Consider the following 6,890-nt stretch of genomic DNA (forward strand, 5'->3'; position numbering starts at 1 on the left):
TAGTTGCATCCGATTTTAATTTTCTTTTTATTAACATGATCCATGAGTTTTAACTTTTTCATGTTTTTCCTGATAGGAAACATAGGTTTAGTTTTGTTTCTACATTCTGTGGTATGTAACAATGCTTTTTGGTTTTTCATGGACATAGGTGCTCCGTCAGGCAAAACCTCGATAAAAGTCCAAGTCCAATACTGCGAGGCCCACTATTATCTGTTGGCATTTTCATTGGTAATTTTTGTTCAATGTCACTTTGTTCTATTGAGTTCATTTTATTTTCCTTATTTTGGTTTTGTTTCAATTGCTATGCTTAGGTTATTCTTTGTATCCCTTTTTTCTTATATTTAAAAAAGAAAGATAGTCATTGAAGAGAGAGAAAGTTTTTTGATAATGATTAATAACTCTCGTCTCTCTCTTTTTTCCCTCTAAACAGTTGTGTGCTTGTACAGGAGGGCCTAATAACCTAGAAGTGACGTTTGGGCTTTTCTTAGCCCATAAAGTGTCACTAATCTGTGCTATGATGTACATGGTGGCACAATGCTTGGGTGCAATGTGTGGTGTAGGGCTAGTAAAGGCCTTCCAAAAGTCTTACTATGTGCAGTATGGTGGTGGGGTGAACGAGATTGCCGATGGCTACAGCAAAGGTATGGGTTTGGCGGCAGAGATTATTGATACTCTCATCCTTGTGTACACTGTTTTCTCTGCTACTGATCCCAAGAGAAGTGCCAGAGACTCCCATGTCCCTATAAGTTCACCTTGGTGGGTGGGACGACCAGGTTTTTTTTATCGCCGCCACAATTGAATTTCTTCCTTCTTCCTCTTTTCTCTTTTTGATTTTTTAGTCATTCCCTCGCAGTGCACATTCTAATATGCGTTATTCTGAAGTGAAAGCTTGTAATCTAATCTTTATGCATTTCTTTTTATGGGTGAAACTTGATAGGGTTTTAAGAACCGACTTGAGTTTAAAATCCTTAGTTTGCCTGGCAAACTAGGAAAAAAAGAAAAAAAAAAAGGGGAAGCATCATTGCCCACATTTTAATTTAGGCTTGTAAACTATGTCTGCAGACTGTGAAGAGTCTGCTTCTCAATATTTAGCAAAAAGACATTGGTTCCTTAATTACAGGCTCCCCTGGTGAGGATCCGAAGATGTTGGCGAATTTCTAAGATCATCTAGAAAAAATATTCGTCTTAGATCCAGAGAAGAGAATGACAGTATCTCAAGCATTGAGGGATTCATTTATCACAGGCAAGTGACCAAAGATGCGGATTTTATGACCCCAGAAATGCTGTTGAGCTAGATACATGTACATTATGATCTCAATTTATTTTTAGATCTCTAATCATTGGGCATTTCTCTGTCTTTATCTCTCTGTGATTGCCTAAGAGGATTGACACAGTGTTATTGGTGTGGATGAAATGCGAAGAAGATGATGTATGGTCTGAAGACCTTCCTGCATGGCGGTTCTTTCAGTGGGATGGCTTCTGTTTCAATTGTAAGACAACTCGCCAAAGGCGTTTACAGCTCTTGTAATCATTCTTACTGATGGGCTTTGAGAAGATTTGTCACATTTATTCCCCCCTTGAAATCATTGTTTGAAATTTGAAAACAGTGTGCTGCAACCTTTTGCAGGCTTTAGTGCATTAGAAAATTCACACCAATGCTAGTTACTAAATTAAACTCAATGAGGTTGTGAAAAGTGTTCCTATGGCTTTGGGAAAAGATAGACTGAACAGAATCTTTTCCTTTTAGATAGCGTCCATCTTACATTGGATTTCATCTTTCCAATATTTAGTGGATACTTGGATATTAAATTTTTTTGGTTGTCTACATTTTTTTCATTTATCAAAATCACTTGGTTCCTGGAATCTAATTCTATTTTTCATTCAGGGTTTCATCCAGGGCAATGACGCAACCAATCAGTGCTTTAGATGCTTAGTAGGCAACCAAAAGAAGGTACCCTGGTTTGTTTTTTAGGCAGCTTATTGTGAAACCCTTGAAACTACTTTGCATGCTCTTATGCATAAAATTGGGCTCCTGAACTGTCTTCAGACTCGGAGAAATTAACCAGAAGAATTTTACAACCTGAAGTTGAATGGTCCATTTCTTCCTTGCCTATCAGAGCTCTCATGCCTGTTTGCATGTACATGTTCCTGCATTGTGTGCGTGCGTGTGTGTAGAAATAGAGGTTCAACTTCTGTAATATGAAATATTTTAATTTTTATTGGTACACCCTCCTACAAGTAACAAAAAAAAAAGAAAAAAAAAAGATTCTTAAGGTGAATAATCATAGTTTATTTTCTGGTAGTGGCTAAATTATGAATAGAAACCTTTGTTCTGTTTGCCCTCATTATTTTTTGTGAAACTGCATTACATCTGATCTATGGTTTGGTGGTTCTGGAGGCTTTTGCACTGGCGATGAGAGGTTGCAGTGTTGCAGTTTACGTTCAAATTGGTTAATAGTTGCATCCGATTTTTATTTTCTTTTCTTTAACATGATCTATGAGTTTTAACTTTTTCATGTTTTTCTGATAGGAAACATAGGCTTAGTTTTGTCTCTTCATTCTGTGGTGTATAACAATGCTTTTTGGTTTTTCTAGGACATAGGTGCTAAGTTCATGGAATTCCAGTAAGTTCTTCATCTCTAATCCTATTACTCCATTTTGTCATGGTTCTGGTTGTTTCATGTATTTCGTTTCATGCATATTTATAAGGAGATCATGTAAATATTGTTACTTGTATGGTTGATCATACTCAGGAAACCTTTTAGATTTGTACATTTAGTTGGATGCATTCCTCTTCTTGCTTCTAGCGTGCATTGCTCTTTTCAATGACAGCCTAGAGTGGTCAATGAGATGGCTGATGAGAGAAAAAACAAGGCGTTTTACTTTTGAGATTCTGTTATGAGAATACCATTTCATTATGAGGTGTGGGCTTTATTGGGGGTGGGGGTGTAGTTCTTTGTTGTTGTATATTATCTGTGCTTTTGCCTCCTTGGAGGCCTGTTATACCATATTATCTTTCTTTTAATAAAATTTATGTTAATTAAAAAAAATATATTGTTAGTGTTACCAATTAAACTGTTCCATATGTTTCAGATATTCTTTTTTCCCTTCAAATTATATCCCTCATAGATATCTTCTAAACTTTTGACTCATGACGAGGTTTGATTTATCTGTTGCTTGATATACTTTTAGAACTTGTGTGGGTATCCCCATATTCATGTACACCATACTTTTGCAACATCAGGTTCTGATGGTGCTTTCAATTTTTGGGACAAGGACAGTAAACAGAGACTTAAGGTTTGGTCACCTTCTTTCTGTTTTATTCTTATCTAACCCCAATGGTTGTTATTGGTTTCATTGAAAGGCAATTATTTTTATATGATATTTCACTACTAATTACCAGCCTGTTTGTGGAGGATAAGCAAATTCTTAATGAGAAGATGATGTAGAGAAGATTCACCAAAATCTGTGGAATATGAGTTGGAACCTAAGAAAAATGCTCACTTTGGATAATTCTCCTGGTGCATGGTCTGAAACCCAACCCTAAATTGAGATTAGGGCAGAATTTGCAAAGGCTCTAAAAGGACAGAATAGGCTAGTTAGGAAACAAGAAACATTGACTACAGGAATTGGGTAGGCCACCAAAACAGCTTGTATGATTAGAAGATTAAAACAGAAATGAATGAAATCGAAAGCTCATTAACAGAATGGGGGATATTTTGTTACTCAAAACTACGGAGCTGTTGAGCCTGAAACTTGGGTTGAGTAACTCTTTAGATCAAACCTATCAGTGGTTAAACCACGACAGATATCTCTGGCTAATAATAGCAGGGTGTGATCGGGGCTGATATGGGAACTAACAGAAACAGAGCAGGGGTGTGGAAAGTGGTAACAGCAGGTGTTAAAGTAGTGTTAGAAGATCAGAATCAATAGAGAATGAGGGGGGATTAATTATGATTAGAAACCTTTGTTCTGTTTGCCCTCATTATTTTTTGTGAAACTGCATTACATCTGATCTATGGTTTGGTGGTTCTGGAGGCTTTTGCACTGGCGATGAGAGGTTGCAGTGTTGCAGTTAATGTTCGAATAGGTTAGTAGTTGCATCCGATTTTAATTTTCTTTTCTTTAACATGATCCATGAGTTATAACTTTTTCATGTTTTTCCTGATAGGAAGCATAGGTTTAGTTTTGTTTCTACATTCTGTGGTGTGTAATAATGCTTTTTGGTTTTTCAAGGACATAGGTGGTCCATCAGGCAAAACCTCAATAAAAGTCCTAGTCCAATACAGCGAGGCCGACTATTATCTGTTGGCATTTTCATTGGTAATTTTTGTTCAATGTCACTTTGTTCTATTGAGTTCATTTTATTTTCCTTATTTTGTTTTTGTTTCAATTGCTATGCTTAGGTTATTCTCTGTATCCCTTCTTTCTTATATTTAGAAACGAAAGATAGTTATTGAAGAGAAATTTTTTTTTTCGATAATGATTAATAACTCTCGTCTCTCTCTTTTTCCCTCTAAACAGTTGTGTGCTTGTACAGGAGGGCCTAATAACCTAGAAGTGATGTTTGAACTTTTCTTAGCCCATAAAGTGTCACTTATCTGTGCTGTGATGTACATGGTGGCACAATGCTTGGGTGCAATGTGTGGTGCAGGGCTAGTAAAGGCCTTCCAAAAGTCTTACTATGTGCAGTATGGTGGTGGGGTGAACGAGATCGCCGATGGCTACAGCAAAGGTATGGGTTTGGCGGCAGAATTTATTGATACTCTCATCCTTGTGTACACTGTTTTCTCTGCTACTGATCCCAAGAGAAGTGCCAGAGACTCCCATGTCCCTATAAGTTCACCTAGGTGGGTGGGAGAACCAGGTTTTTTTTATCGCCGCCACAATTGAATTTCTTCCTTCTTCCTCTTTTCTCTTCTTGATTTTTTAGTCATTCCCTCGCAGTGCACATTCTAATATGCGTTATTTTGAAGTGAAGCTTGTAATCTAATCTTTATGCATTTCTTTTTATGGGTGAAACTTGATAGGGTTTTAAGAACCGACTTGAGTTTAAAATCCTTAGTTTGCGTGGCAAACTAGGAAAAAAAGAAAAAAAAAGGGGAAGCATCATTGCCCACATTTTAATTTAGGCTTGTAAACTATGTTTGCAGACTGTGAAGAGTCTGCTTCTCAATATTTAGCAAAAAGACATTGGTTCCTTAATTACAGGCTCCCCTGGTGAGGATCCGAAGATGTTGGCGAATTTCTAAGATCATCTAGAAAAAATATTCGTCTTAGATCTAGAGAAGAGAATGACAGTATCTCAAGCATTGAGGGATTCATTTATCACGGGCAAGTGACCAAAGATGCTGATTTTATGACCCCAGAAATGCTGTCGAGCTAGATACATGTACATTATGATCTCAATTTATTTTTAGATCTCTAATCATTGGGCATTTCTCTGTCTTTATCTCTCTGTGATTGCCTAAGAGGATTGACACAGTGTTATTGGCGTGGATGAAATGCGAAGAAGATGATGTATGGTCTGAAGACCTTCCTACATGGCGGTTCTTTCAGTGGGATGGCTTCTGTTTCTATTGTAAGACAACTCGCCAATGGCGTTTACATCTCTTGTAATCATTCTTAATGATGGGACTTTATCTATAGTTGGTTGAATGTGATCACATATTCACGAAGATATTGATTGAACGCAGAATCCATCAATAAAGCATAGTATTTTTTAGTAACTAGCGAAAGAAAATAGGTAAAGACCTCTTAGGGAGTTGCCTAGTTTGGGAGTTTTATCGTGTTAAAAAAATGAGTGCAACTCTGGATTTAGGAGTCAAATACAATAGTTAACACTTAGACAACCCAACACTTTAATATGCATAACGAATTAAAGTGGTTGAAACTTAAATCTGATTCCAAATTAACATCTGAACCAAAACAACCCGACACTATCGCATCGAGCAAATTAAACTTGATGAAACTTAAATTTGATTGCTAATGAGCATACTATGCTAATTTTAAAGGGAATTGCATAGTTATGCTAAACTTTTAAAAAGTTGCTTGGTATTGCAAATTATTTAAATAAAAAAAAGCTGGGTATTATAGTACGGTGATTTTGCAGATCAAAAGTAAACTCAATCAGGTATCTAGTTCAGTTGCCCTATAAGAAAATCTCTTTGACCTGACGTAATCTGTTGGACCAATGGAAAAGCCATGTGTACTGCCTTAAAGAAAAAATGATCCGGAATGTCCGGAAATTGACCACTCTGCCCTATTTTTTCCCTCTTGACTCTTGCAAAATTACATCTTCTGATCCTTACAAGGGTGTGGGTTGGTGAAGCTGCAATGATTTACTGAACAGAAAATGGAATATCTAGGATTGAGATGTCTATGGAATTGCTATTCCTTTGTTGTTTTATCTTTTTTATTTTAATTTTCTAGGGTTATTCTGCTTTGCTCTTGTTGGGTCTTTATAAAATTTCTTGTTATTTATCCCTGGGTGGGTTGTCATTTTTTTGGTTTTTGCTATAAAAAGCATAATATTGTGGTGGTGGAGTTATTTTACTCCCACTTGTATTATACTTCATTTATTAGATACAGTGGTTGCTCTCTCTCTTTATCTCTCTCCCCCCACCCCTCCCAAATGACTTCTATTCTTCACTGATTTTGTATTGAACAGTTATCGTCATGCTTAGTAATTTTTGCAGGGAAAAGGAGATGGTTCACATCTTGAAAGAAGTGGTCTTCATGACAACTGGGACGATGCAGAGGGTTATTACAGTAAGTCCTTCATCAAACCTTTCTTTGTTTTCTTTTGTCATCTGCAAGCAAAAGAACTATTATGTCTCTATGGTATCAACTGGATTTCGGGTTGACCTATCTTTTGCAGGAATTGTACT

Source organism: Telopea speciosissima, chromosome 1 (assembly GCF_018873765.1).
Source record: "Telopea speciosissima isolate NSW1024214 ecotype Mountain lineage chromosome 1, Tspe_v1, whole genome shotgun sequence".
NCBI classification, from domain to species: domain Eukaryota; kingdom Viridiplantae; phylum Streptophyta; class Magnoliopsida; order Proteales; family Proteaceae; genus Telopea; species Telopea speciosissima.